The sequence below is a fragment of the Heloderma suspectum genome, chromosome 3 (assembly GCF_057233095.1).
Source record: "Heloderma suspectum isolate Gila_16-S chromosome 3, 16-S_ref, whole genome shotgun sequence".
In the NCBI taxonomy this organism is placed as follows: domain Eukaryota; kingdom Metazoa; phylum Chordata; class Lepidosauria; order Squamata; family Helodermatidae; genus Heloderma; species Heloderma suspectum.
Window position 1 is genome coordinate 4,660,540 of NC_139460.1, and position 12,992 is coordinate 4,673,531.

General features: G+C 44.6%; 1 pseudogene across 1 annotated transcript in view; it reads right to left on the bottom strand.

Annotated features, from left to right (window-relative positions):
- The window catches only part of LOC146349260 (disintegrin and metalloproteinase domain-containing protein 26A-like), a 107,973-nt pseudogene extending 104,317 nt beyond the window's left edge, over nt 1-3,656 (bottom strand). The window contains exons 1-2 of the transcript XR_014789352.1: nt 3,479-3,656; nt 644-705 (exon numbers count right to left, since the gene is read on the bottom strand). The product of XR_014789352.1 is annotated as a disintegrin and metalloproteinase domain-containing protein 26A-like (transcript). The remainder of the gene's footprint in view (nt 1-643; nt 706-3,478) is intronic.
- Nucleotides 3,657-12,992: the final 9,336 nt, after the last annotated feature.

Genomic DNA, 12,992 nt, shown 5'->3' on the forward strand with positions numbered 1-12,992 from the left:
TGGCTGGAATGGGGCAAAACTGCACTGGTGGGGTGCTCTCATGGGCAGCCTTCAGATGCTGTCGGGGATAATTACGTGATAGCTGGCGGGAGTCTGGACAGGGGTGGGAAACAAGCCTCTCTCATTGGTTGAGCAGCACCTGCCAGGTTGATTACGTTCAGTTCTACTCCCTCCAACCAACCCGGAAGTATGTTGCTTTGTGTGACCTGTGAAAAGCAGATTTTTAAGGTACAGTACACTCAGCTTTGTATGCTTTGTGTGTCCCTGACAGATCAAAGCCGATTCCTTGAAAATCTGGTAAAACCCCAACCCGCTTCTCATTCCGTTGTTGTGAAGATTCCCCCCAGATGAATCCTCCCAGTGCTTTCATGTTCTAATGTCAAACAGCATGAGGGGTGATAGAACCTGCAGAACACCATTGTCATGTCCTACAACCTTCTTATCAGGAGCAGCGCAGAACTGGACGAGACCTCCTTCCTCCTCTTATTCTCAAAATCTTAATAAAAATCTCATGTCCCTCCACATGTGCAGTGGAAGCTTCTTGGGACAGAGGCTTTAACTGGCTATGAAGTCCTATGTAAACCTATTTAGCTACATTGTTTTTTTAAAAAAATCAGAAGAACAGAAGAAAGCAGCCACTTACCTCTGTTTAAGGTGAACAATTCTGTAATCACCTTCCATTTTAATTTTATAAGATATATCTACCTAAAGTTAGATGGGGGAAAATACAAAACCATTCATTAATACTTTCTCATTTCTGTCCCACTTGAGAACAGCTACTCTTAATTCATCATGTGTTCATGTATTGGGGAATACATGGGAATTGACCCACAGGATGTAGGACTCAGAAAGCTTAATTGTAGGCTAGGTGCCTATAATTGTCTTTAAAGTGGATTAGACTGATTCATGGAGGCTAGTTCTATCAACCGCTACTAGCACCTGATAGGTAAATGGAACTTTATTGTCTACTACTGATCTTAGTACCACATGTTGAGAGCAAGCAAGAGAAAATCGATTATTTTCACGATCTGCTTATGAGCTTTCCAGAGGCACTTGTGGCTGACCACTGTTGGAAACAGAATGCTGGACGTTTGGTCTGCAACAGGCACCTCTTATGACCTCAGAACTAGCACTTAAATTTTGATGGGGAAATCAAACACTGATTAATCTTTGGTATTAGTATATACAGATAACAGAGTTCATCTCAGTGCTAGGCAGAGAACCTGCGTCTGCACTGCAGCTCACTGCAGGAGGAGTTCTTCCCACTGTAGGGCTCACCCCGCTACCCCAACTATAGTTTCCATGTGACTGTTGGTAGCTTGGTGTCCAATTACTGATAGAAATTTCAGCAGTAGTTCACATAACAGCATTTACAGCTGAAGGTAATGTGGGAATGAACTACTGCTATTGGGGGGGGGGGGAAGCAGGCAAATTCATAATTAAGTCCCAATAAGGGTACTTTGTGCAGGGGTATCCTAGGCCATTGCTACCTGACTAGGATGGGGAAGGTATATGTATGAATTCCATAGAATCACAGAGTTGAAAATGGCCTTTAGGCCATCAAGTCCAACCCCCTATTCAGTGTAGGAATCCAGTTTAAAGCATCCCTAACAGATGGCTGTCCAGTCTTTGCTTGAAGACCTCCAGTGATGGAGAGCCCATTACCTCCCTAGGTAGTTGGTTCCATAATCTGGCTGCTCTGACAGTTAGGAAGTTTTTCTTGATGTTCAACCCAACCCTTCCTTCCTGTAACTTAAGCCCATTATTTTGTGTCCTACAGGCTTGAATGATAGAGAACAGACTGTGGCCCACTTCTGTGTGACAACCCTTTACGTATTTGAAAAGTGCCATCATATCCTCCCTCAGTCTTCTCTTCTCAAGGTGAAACATACCCAGTTCCTTCAATCTTTCTTCATAGGATTTAGGTGCTAGTCCCCTGATCATCTTTGTTGTCCATCTCTGAACTCGTTCCAGTTTATCTGAATCCTTGTTATTGTGTAGTGTCCAGAACTGGACACAGTATTTGAGGTGAAGTCTGACCAGCACAGAGTAGAGTGGAACTATTACTTCCCATGATTTTGAATGTATTTATTTATTTACAACACTTGTATACCGCTCCATATCTAAACAGATTCTGGAGCGGTGAACAAAAAAAGATATAAAATAGGATAAAAGAATAAAACACCGTGTTAAAGTAATTACTTTTTTTAAAAAAAAGGAAACAGATTTCTGATAAAACTGTGGCCAGTCACTCAAGGAAGGCTTCCTGAAATGAAGATGTTTTCAGGAGGCACTGGAAACAGTACAATGTTGGTGCCTGCCTGACCTCCAAAGGCAGGGAATTCCACAGGAAGGGGACCACCACACTGAAGGCTCTTCTCTGGGTGGACTCCATTTGGGCCATAGGTCCATGTGGAACCACCAGGAAAAATTATACTTTTATTGATGCAACCTAAAATTGCATTTGCCTTTTTTGCAGCCATATCACACTGTCGACTCAAATTCACCTTATGGTCAAGTACAACTCCAAGATCCTTTTCACATGTACTGTTGTCAAGCCAGGTATCCCCATCTTATACCTGTGCATTTGATTTCTCTTTTTGCTGTCTCTACTCATCATGTGGCCAGTGGGACCTGATCTCTGAAGTGCAGGTATAGTTGTGCTAGATCTATGCAGACACCTCTACCATCTTTTAACCGGCTGCTTCTGAGAGTGGGACTACAATTTCTGAGGATTCATGTGGCGTGCCCAGTTCCTCCATATATTCATGTATATAGGTGTGTGACCCCACATGGGGAACAGTTAGTGTGAAATTGAACTATGCAGGCAGCCATTTCTCCCCAGTTTGGGGGGCAGGAATGTGCCACTATGGTTAACAGAAAACAGGCCTGTAAGCAGTCATAACTAACATAGCAAAAGCCATGCTGGATAAAACCAAGGGTTCATCTCATCCAGCATTGTGTTCACATAGTGGCCAGCCAGCTGCCTGTGGGAAACCCACAAGTAGGACATGAGTGCAATAGCACCCACCAGCCACAGGGTTTCCTAAAGTCTCCCACTGGTCTTGCTGAAACAGAAGCGTGTTTTCACTGTTTTGTAGTCCCTCCAATACGTTTGGGCCAGTTATATCACACTGGAGATGAACTGCTTCAGGGAGATGGGTATGATAAATATTCACACACAGTCATCCAAAATTAATAATTAAAAAATAATATTGTACAAGCAAGGAACTCCAGCAGAATACACAGCAACAAACAAAACACATTTCCAGTTATCCTCATTCCTGTTTGTACCACGTCAGCCATCATTGACTTGTTTCTGATCCCAAGTTTGTATTTAAGTATAGGAGATAAATGGGGCTGTGGGTGGGGAGGGTGCAGAAGATCTAGTAAGTACATTAAGAGAGGAGAATCATTAATTGCACACAGTTTAAGTGATATTTTAGGCAAGCCAAATGCTGTACTAAAGGCAAATTACTTCGCTGTCATAAGTAGCTTTCGATTCCAGTTTCCTTGGCACTATTATTTCTGAGTAAAGGTATCTTGATGATGATTCTATAAAACCTACAAAGAAATATGCTGATGAGTGAAACCAAGATTTGCATTATACAAAACACCATTTTCAGGTTTATCCCCCCAGGTTTGTATTCAGCCATATGTAAGTCTCCTAGGTTGCAAAATTGTTGTTTATGCCAACCTTAAGTAAAACTTCCAAGGCTGCATAGTAATAAAACCTAAAATATTATAACAATAAACAAAAACCAATAAAAACAGGTAAAACAGTAAGAAGCATCGGTTAAAAAAGGCCCACAAAATTCAACAGAATAGATAAAAAGCCCAGGCAAATAAAAACGTCTTCACCTTGTATCAAACTGACATCAGATTTGAAGCCAGGTGATTTTTTAATTATTATTATTTATTTACAATATTGATATACTGCTTCACATCTAAACAGATTCCAGAGCAGTGAACAATAAAAGATAACAAGAATAAAACACCATAGTAATGGTTTTTTATAAACCAAATACCAATAAAAACTGAATTTTCCTGGGGAGGACATTACAGACAGGGTGCCATGACCAAGAAGGCCCTTTCCTGTCACCAGCCACCTAACTTCAGATGGTGGGGAAATCAGAGAAGGGCCTCCAAACATGACCACGGAGTTTGGGAAGGCTCATGTGGTAGGGTGGTCTTTCAGGTACCAAGATTGCAAGCCGTTCAAGGTTTTATAGGTGATCAGCAGCACTTTGAATTGTGCCCCAAAATGAAACGGCAGCTCAGCACAGCACTTTAAGAACTGGTCAGATACAAAACACATAACTAGTCCCCGTTAGTAACCTGGTAGCTGTGTTTTATACTAGCTAAAGTTTCCAGGAAGACTTTGAATATAACCCCATAAACAACACACTGCAGTAGATGAATCCTCCACAGTTATACAGCTTCAATCCCATTGCCTTCAAAGGTACTTAAGCAACCAAATTGTGTGCAGAAGTGGTCAGCAACCTGGAGGGCCACTGGTGTGGTGGGCCAGGGCCTCAGCACTCACCCTCTGCCAGAAAGTTCTACTGCCACAGGTGCTACTTTCCTCACACCACTTTGCCTCTAGGCTGGCCACTGCAGGGCTTGCTGGCATCCCTCGGAGGGCCATGTTTGGCCCAAGGCCTTCCAATTGCTGACCCCTTACGTATAGACATCACTGCAGGCTGTGACCTTGAGCAGGTGGCTGAAATTGCATATTGACAACAGTGGAGCAATTGGGAATGTATCACTTGGAAAGCAGAGTCCCATCATAGATGTGTGAGGGAGAAGCACTCTGACGAAAGCTGCCATTAAAAAAAAATAAGCCACACATTCCAGAAATGAAGAACCCTGGTATCTGGAAACACACGCACTCAAGACACCTCAGATTCTGAGCCTTGACAGAAATATAGCCCTGAATTACCACCACCTGCAACTATATGGATATCCTAGGGATCGGAGGGACACCCTTCATCCCTCTCTCGCCTGTTACACACCAGGGCTGGGCAGGAGCAGGAGGAGCAGCGCCCCCAGCAGCGCCCGCGAGCGGGACATCCCCAGCGCCTGCGGGGAGAACTGCGCCCGGCCTGGAGCGGCTTCCCCTCCCCCGGCACCAACTGCCGCTCGGCCCTCGGCCCCGCCCCTTTCAGCGCTGGAAGCATTCCGCTGCCACTCAGCCCCAGCCCCGGCCCCGGCCCCGCCCCCTCAGAGCTCCCACGGCACCCTTGATAGAAATGAAATAAACCAATAAAATAAAATAAAATAAAATACGCAGCCAGGCAAACCTCCTGGACCATCCTTTCAAAGTGTTTGATGAATATGAGATTAAAAAAGAACAACAACAGGCTAAATACCCAGAATGTGTTTATGCACTGGGTCGCAACAAATAACGCATTTAGGTTTCATGTCAGTTCCATGCAGTGTGAAAGAACAGGAAAGGTGGAGGTCATTTGCTTTAAGGCTGCAATCCACTCCAGGTAGTTTATGAAGACAAAAAAGCCTTCCCCGATCTGGCTGGGGGATGCTGGGAATTGTAGTCCAACACATCTGGAGGGCACCAGGTGGGGAAGGCTGAGATAAACCATCTGGAGGAAGAGGAACATGAACGGCTGGGGAGGGGAGGCAAAGAACGGCCTTTCCATGCGCTAGGGAGGCCTTTCCCTCTAGTGTAGTGTTCAGGCAAACCTGTTCACGTTGCAGCTGAGACCTTGCCCTTGTTTTTAACCTTTGTCTGTCTATGACCATCTTGAGCTGCAGTTAAGGGCTGGAGTGCCAGATGGCGACATACATTTCTATTCACAAAACCCACTCTTCACAGCACCCACCGATGGTGCACTGCACCCAAGTGATGTGGTAGTGCACAGGTGTGCCAAACTCCATGTGAAGGCAACAGCCCTGTTGTTTTTGAACCAGGGTCAGCCCCGGTCATTTATAAAGTGGGAGGTAGGGGGCTGATTTGTAAGGGGTGCGACCCAAAGTATGAATAGGGGGCGCTAAACTGCCCTCCCCACACACACACACCATGTGTCTTACCATGCAGTAAAGTCTCTCCCTGGCTGTTTTTTCTCCTTGGTTGATTTCTAGTACTAGAAATTAGCTGGGCTGGGAAAAACCCACTAAAGGGGGGGGGGGGTGGATGCTGAAGGGAGGTGAGCAGCAGGGGGTTGGGGGATTCGGCACCCCGTCACTTTCCATGTGATTGGGACAGGCCTGTGTTTAAACTAATAGGCATGCCACAGTCAGATTTAGTTTCGTCTTCAGCTGGAATAATTTTCTGGCTTTGTCGCATCTTCTATTTCTGGTGGCAACTGTCGAGTTGGGATCCATATCCACTGGTGCATTATTGTTTATTGAACCAGCTCACATACTGCATATATTGTTTTGCTGCTGACCTTCCTGGGTTTTACCGCTTTTATTTTTTTATTGTATCTCATTACAGTTAACGTGCGCTAATTTCCTCCAAGGCCTGTTGTCAGGCAGAAAGGCAGCATATGAGAAGTGTTTTAAATGTACAGTAAATAGGTTTACTGTGTATTTCAAAGAGACCCAGTGCGGTGTAGTGCTTAGAGCACTGGATTATGACTGGGGAGACCCAGGTTCAAATCCTCACTCAACTATGAAGTTCACTGGGTGATCTGGGGCCAGGCACTCAGCCTAACCTACTCACGGGGTTGTGGAGATAAACATGGAGAGGGGTAGGATCACGTACGCTGCCGTGGGCTCCTTGGAGGAAAAGGCGGGCTATAAATGTAACAGACAAATAGGTTTTCCACATAAAATAAATCAAAGGCCCAAGAGTGCTAGGAGAACATAAGGGTGTCCTCTCCTTTCCGGCTGGCTCCACCTGTCTCTGGGCTTGAGGCCACACCCCCTTCTCTGTTCTATATCATCATCATCATCATCATCATCACTTTAAATGATTTTTAGGCCGCCTTGAAGGGCAGGACCCTCTTAAGGCAGCCTCTCTCGGCCCACCCTCAAGGAAGTAATGGCCAGGCCTTCCTCCGGCTGGCATAGCGGTTGCCGTTGGCAACCGACCTACAGCCGAGATTGTGCAAGGCCTTTGGGGTAAAGCACGAAGCCTGGTGTGCCTTTGTTCCACCTCTTCCCCCTTTTGCCTTTTCCCCTCTGAGTCTCTACAGGAAAAGGGCCTCGCTGTTGTTTTTTCTGTGGTGTTCCTTCACACGCCATCGCACCTGTGGTGGACGGTGGGCCCCTCACAGCAGGAGGGGAGCTTGCCATCCGCACTTGCAGGTGATTTTAAGGAAGAGAAATGGTTGACTTTTTCCTCAACATTCCTAAATAATAGTCTTTTGTTTACAAAAGGTTCTGGCCCCTCAGGCTGAGCACCTCAAAGTTTCTTTCCCCACAAAGGGGAACAGAGGAGGGTGGAGGCTTTTTTCTTCAGAAAAAGACATAAGGGCAAAGTGCCCCCAAGCCTGTGAAGAGTACCTTTCCCTTATCAAAGTGCATGCTCCCTGGAAGCCATGCCGATATGCTGTGAAATGTCATATCCTGTACCACTCCAGTAGCCTTGTTGTTGTTCAGTCATTCAGTCGTGTCCGACCCTCCGTGACCCCATGGACCACAGCACACCAGGCCTTCCTGTCCTGCGCTCTCTCCTGGAGTGTGCTCAGGTTCATATTCATTGCATCGGTGATGCTATCTAGCCATCTCATCCTCTGCCGTCCCCTTCTCCTTTGGCCTTCAGTCCTTCCCAGCATCAGGGTCTTTTCCAGAGAGTTTTCTCTTCGCATTAGGTGGCCAAAATATTGGAGCTTCAGCTTCAGTATCTGTCCTTCCAATGAGCACTCAGGGTTGATTTCCTTTAGGATTGACAGTCCAGTAGCCTACCCACCTACAATGATGGTGGGCTCACAGGAACTCCTCTGTTTGAGGAACAGCTTCGGATGAGGTGGCAGACAGTGACCTCATTGAAGGGGGAAGCTTAGATTCCACTCAGGCACATCTGGCTCAGCTGATGAAATATGTCCCCTCATGTGCACACTCTCTCCAAATGCACCCTGCAAAAAGTCACTAGCATTGTGCAGGGTAGGAATGGAAGGTATCGGGGAATATTCACTCACAGCATCTCTGAACTGTAAGACAAAGCCCCTTTGAGTAAAAGCGGTGCCCGCCGCGCATTGTTGAAAGGCTGGGGTTCTGTTGTTGTACCCTTGTGCATCTTCCATTCATTTTAGTGGGGATTGTTTAGGAGGACTTCCCAGTGGATTGTACCCAAGATCTTTGGATTTTGGAAATCTTCACAAAATTTAAATTCTAGAATTTTGGTGGGAATTTTCCTGCCTGGTTTCATTTAATTAAAAAAAAAAAAGAAGTGGATTTTTATGGATTTCCTGATGGTTGATTGCTGCTATTTTGGCCATCTGAACATTTTTAATTCTATGAGGACACCATCTTTCATAAATATACATACAACCTATTTATACATAGCATACATATTAAAGCGTTAAAAAGAATCTTGAAAAGGAAGATTGTGCTGATTCTAGTGTGTGTGTGTGTGTGTGTGTGGCCTTTGTTTTCTTTATTTCAGGGCCAGCTTCTTTCCCTCTTCTCAGGGCAAGCAAATAGGAATGGCAAAGGTAGGACACACTCCTGAAATCGAGATCAGCTCTTAGTAGAGGCATTCCATCTTGTCACCATTAAAATACATTGATCCAAGCCATCCGGTGTTGGAATTCTCCCTTCATCTGTGGACTGGAGCAATCCGTAGCGTGCCCTGAGGAAGGACTTATGCCGTTGATATCTGAAATCAGAAAAGGAGCTCATGGAAACTTGTCACAAGGACATGCCTCAACATCCGAAGTGTAGACATAAATAGCGACAAGTTACAACACCTGAGGAGACACAGCTACTGGTAGGTGACAAAGCTTTGTTCAGTCAGGAATGCTGGGGTGAAGTGATGAGGGGCCTTTCTTATGCATTAGAGTCTGCCTTTAGTCAAAGTGAATAAGGACCTGATGAGAGGAGGGTCAGGATGGGCAGGGTTGCCAGGTCTCTGCAGAGAGACCCAGGGAGATAAGGGCTGGTACAGAAGGGCTGGTACAGACTGGGGCAGTGGGAACTTGATAGGGTTGGGTTTCTGTCTCAGACAGTGTTCACAGCAGTGAAATTTGGGCAAGATATTAAAATTGCAATGGAGAAATATCCACATGAGGATAAGGCTATCAATGGCTACAAGTAATGATTATGATGGCTATATATTACCTCCAGTTTCAGAGACAGTACACCCCTCAGTACCAGTTGCTGGGGAACATGAGTGGGAGAGTGCTAATGCACTCATGTCCTGGTTTTTGTTGGCTCCTATGGGAACAGAATGCCGGACTAGATGAGCCTTTGATGTGATCCAGCAAGACTCTTCTTATGTTGTTGTGGGTTTGGGAAAATGGACTATCTTGTCTACTATGTGCTTCACTGTATCTTGTGTAAAGCTCCATGAGAGGCAGTATTGGATGTGCACTTGTACAAAATGGCTAGATGACCAGCAAAATGTACACTTTTTTTTTTTTGGCTGAATGACAGTAATAAGATGGTGTCCTACAAAGCGGTGTTATTTGTAATAGGTGAAGCTATGTTTTGATCACAAATGGAGAATAATGAGCTGTTAGACTGTAGAGATTATCAATTTCCCCCCTATGCAATAAACAAATATTGATTGAATGAATGAATGAATGAATGAATGAACAAATGAATGAATGCCTAGTGGAAGAGTAACGGGTAAAGCCTGCCTGATGAACATGAAATTGAACAAATAGTAAAAGCTCTTATCAGAGCAAGCAGAACATAGCCTGGTTTTTGGTCCTGGCTCCTCACCCTGAGATTTTATTTCTCCTGGAAATCCTAAGAAGGGGGTTACTGAGGCCAGGCAACCCTAGAAGAGGCATATGAGATGACTCCAGTCTCATTTGCTTGAACGTTCCCAGAAGGTTGTGCGGAGGATTATTGCTCAGCCACTTGGTTGTTGGCCTATGCTTTACTTACTTTTCATTTAGACTTCAGCAACATGCTCTACATGGGGCTTCCCTTGAAGAGCTTCATCTAACGGGCAGTATAGAAATTAATAAATAAACAAACAAATAAATATTAATAAAAATAAATAAATAAATAAATAAATGTATTTGGGAACTACAGCACATAGTTAAACTATGGAATTCGCTACCACAGGATGTTGTGATGGCCACCAATTTGGATGGCTTTAAAAGGGGGTTGGACAAATTCCTGGAGGAAAAGGCTATCAATGGCTACTAGTCTTGATGGCTATATGCTACCTCCAGTACCAGAGGCAGTGAGCCTATGTACACCAGATGCTGGGGAACATGGGTGGGAGGGTGCTGTTGTGCTCATGCTCTGCTTGTGGGTTCCTGATCGACAGCTGGTTGGCCACTGTGTGAACAGACCCTTGGTTTGATCCAGCATGGCTCTTCTTATGTTCTTATGGTGCAAAATGCTGCAGCCAGATTGCTTTCTGGTGTGCACTTTATAGACCATATGATGTAGATCCACCATTTGGCACCAGCTTCCAATGTATTTTATTTCCAGGCCCAAGTCAAGGTGCTGGTTCTTACCTATTAAATCCAAGAGGTCTGAAAGAACACATTCCCCTGCATGAAGCTGACCATAGCTTATGATCTTTGTCTGAGGTCCTCTTGTATGTTCCCCCACCAAACGAGGTTAGACTGATGGGAATGTGGGACAGGGCATTTTTTGTGGTAGCTCCCTGATTATGGAACTCCCTCTCTAGGGAGGTTAGGTTAGCCCCTTCATTGCTGAACTTTCAGCAAGTGGTAAAGACATATCTATTCCACTCAGCATTGATAGCTGGTTTTATTTATTTGGAGGTTTTTAGTGCTGTGTCCGTAATCTTTTTATTGTTAAAGTGGTTTTGATATTTGCTCTTGAGGGCCGTATGGCTGAATGGTGGTCAATAAACGTAACCCTGTGGGGTATATTTAAATGTGCACTGTAAGGTCCTGGAGCTGATTGGACTTCAAATGATCATTGCATTTGTAAGCACTTGTTCTGCTCAGCGGAGAGTGCAAGGGAAAATGCCCAACATGTGTACAATGTACGCAAGCTAATGAGGTAAATTTATTATACAGTACATGCTGGATATTTGAACGGTCAATTTACGGATTGCACTAGGGTTTGGATCTGCTAAGGTGCCTGTTGATTGAGACCACCATCTTGATCTTTCTTTGATGCAGGGCCCAACCATAATGGTGACAGCAAGCACTGCCTCTGACCTTGCTAGGATGGCTACTTATGATTCACCAAAAAAGAGGACAGTAGAGGACATATATTTATACAAAAGTTGCATATACTAATTTATAATTATAGGTGCAAACTTACAAATTATGATTATAATTTAAATAGAAATACAGTACATCTCACCATATTGTGGAAGACTGTGACCAGGTGATGTGTACCTGCCTGTTCAGTCTGCTATCCAGGTGCTGACTAGTGCTGAGCAATAGTTTTTACAGTTCTTTATCTATAAACTGGAACTGGACAGGACAGCCCTTCAACTAGAGCATGCCTTCAAATAGAGGATGGTCCTCTGGCAGCCCTTCAAATAGAGGACTGTCCTCTGTAAAAGAGGACACCTGGCAACCTTAGCACCTGGCTGGGCCTACTGCTGACTTGCATGAGAACGTCCTCAAATTTCCTGAGTGCATAGGGCAGGGATCTCCCAGATCTTTTCTTACTGTGACCTGCACACCTTATCAGGTTTGTCTCCCTTTTCCATGTAAAGACTAGTGTTGTTGTTGTTCAGTCGTTCAGTCGTGTCCGACTCTTCGTGACCCCATGGACCATAGCACGCCAGGCCTTCCTGTAGCGCAGAAATATAAGGTCAGCTGACCTACCAAAGGACATGTGGTTGTGTTTTTTATGAAGCCTTATTACATAATTTTGACCACTGTAAATGAGATAGACCGTAGTCCTAAAGGAGCCTACTTTATTAGTTTCTTTTGGGCAGATTGTGTTTTTTTTTTTTCCCAACTCTACAATACAATATCCTTTTTTTAGGTGCAGTGACCAGAACAATGCATGGCATTTCAAGGGTCATCATACCATAGATTTGTACAATGGCAGTATGATATTGGTGGTGTTATTTTCAATTCCTTTCCTAATTATGCCTGAAATAGAATTTGCAATTTTCACAGCAGCTGCACACTGGGTTACCTTTTTCATTGAGCTGTCCACCACAAGCCCAAGAAATCCTATCAGTTTATAAGCGAAGTTGGGATTTTTTTTGCCCCAGCATTCATCACTTTACACTTGCTTACATTGAAATGCAGTTGCCATATTGATGCTGATCCTCCCAGTTCAGAGACATCCTTTTGGAGCTCTTTATAATCCCATCAACACGGGAGATTTACTGTGGTGCTGCCTTGCCTCACACACTATTGGGGCACTTGACGTTTCCCCCTGTCCACAGCACCGTGGGTCTTCATGCCGTAAAACCCGCATTTTTGCAAAGTTGTTATGTGACAGATTTTCCCATTGCACTGGCTTCAGTGTGGCTTGGGAGTCTCAACTGGTAATACTGGCCTCAGCACTGATAGGAGGAATGAGGAAGGGAAAGTTGCGTCATATCTGAAGGAATTAACCTGAACATGATCATGCTTTGTTTTCCTCCAAATGAACTCTAAAGTCAGCATGTTGCTTTGGGATGACTTTTGTTCTTTTGAAATTTCCACTTCCGCCCTGAAAACAGCCCGCTAAACATGTCTACTCTGAAATAATTCCCATTGACATCCAGTGCACTTACTTAGCACAGCACGGAGCGGACAGAAAGGTGGGGAAGCCTATTGTTTTACATCTGTGCTTTTCTGGAGGAACATACCTTCACATAAGCTTACTGACTTTAAAAGGAAATTGTGATTCCTCTTCCCCCAAATGAGCCTTAAAGTCAGCACCTTGCTGTGGGATGACTTTTGTTCTTTTGACAT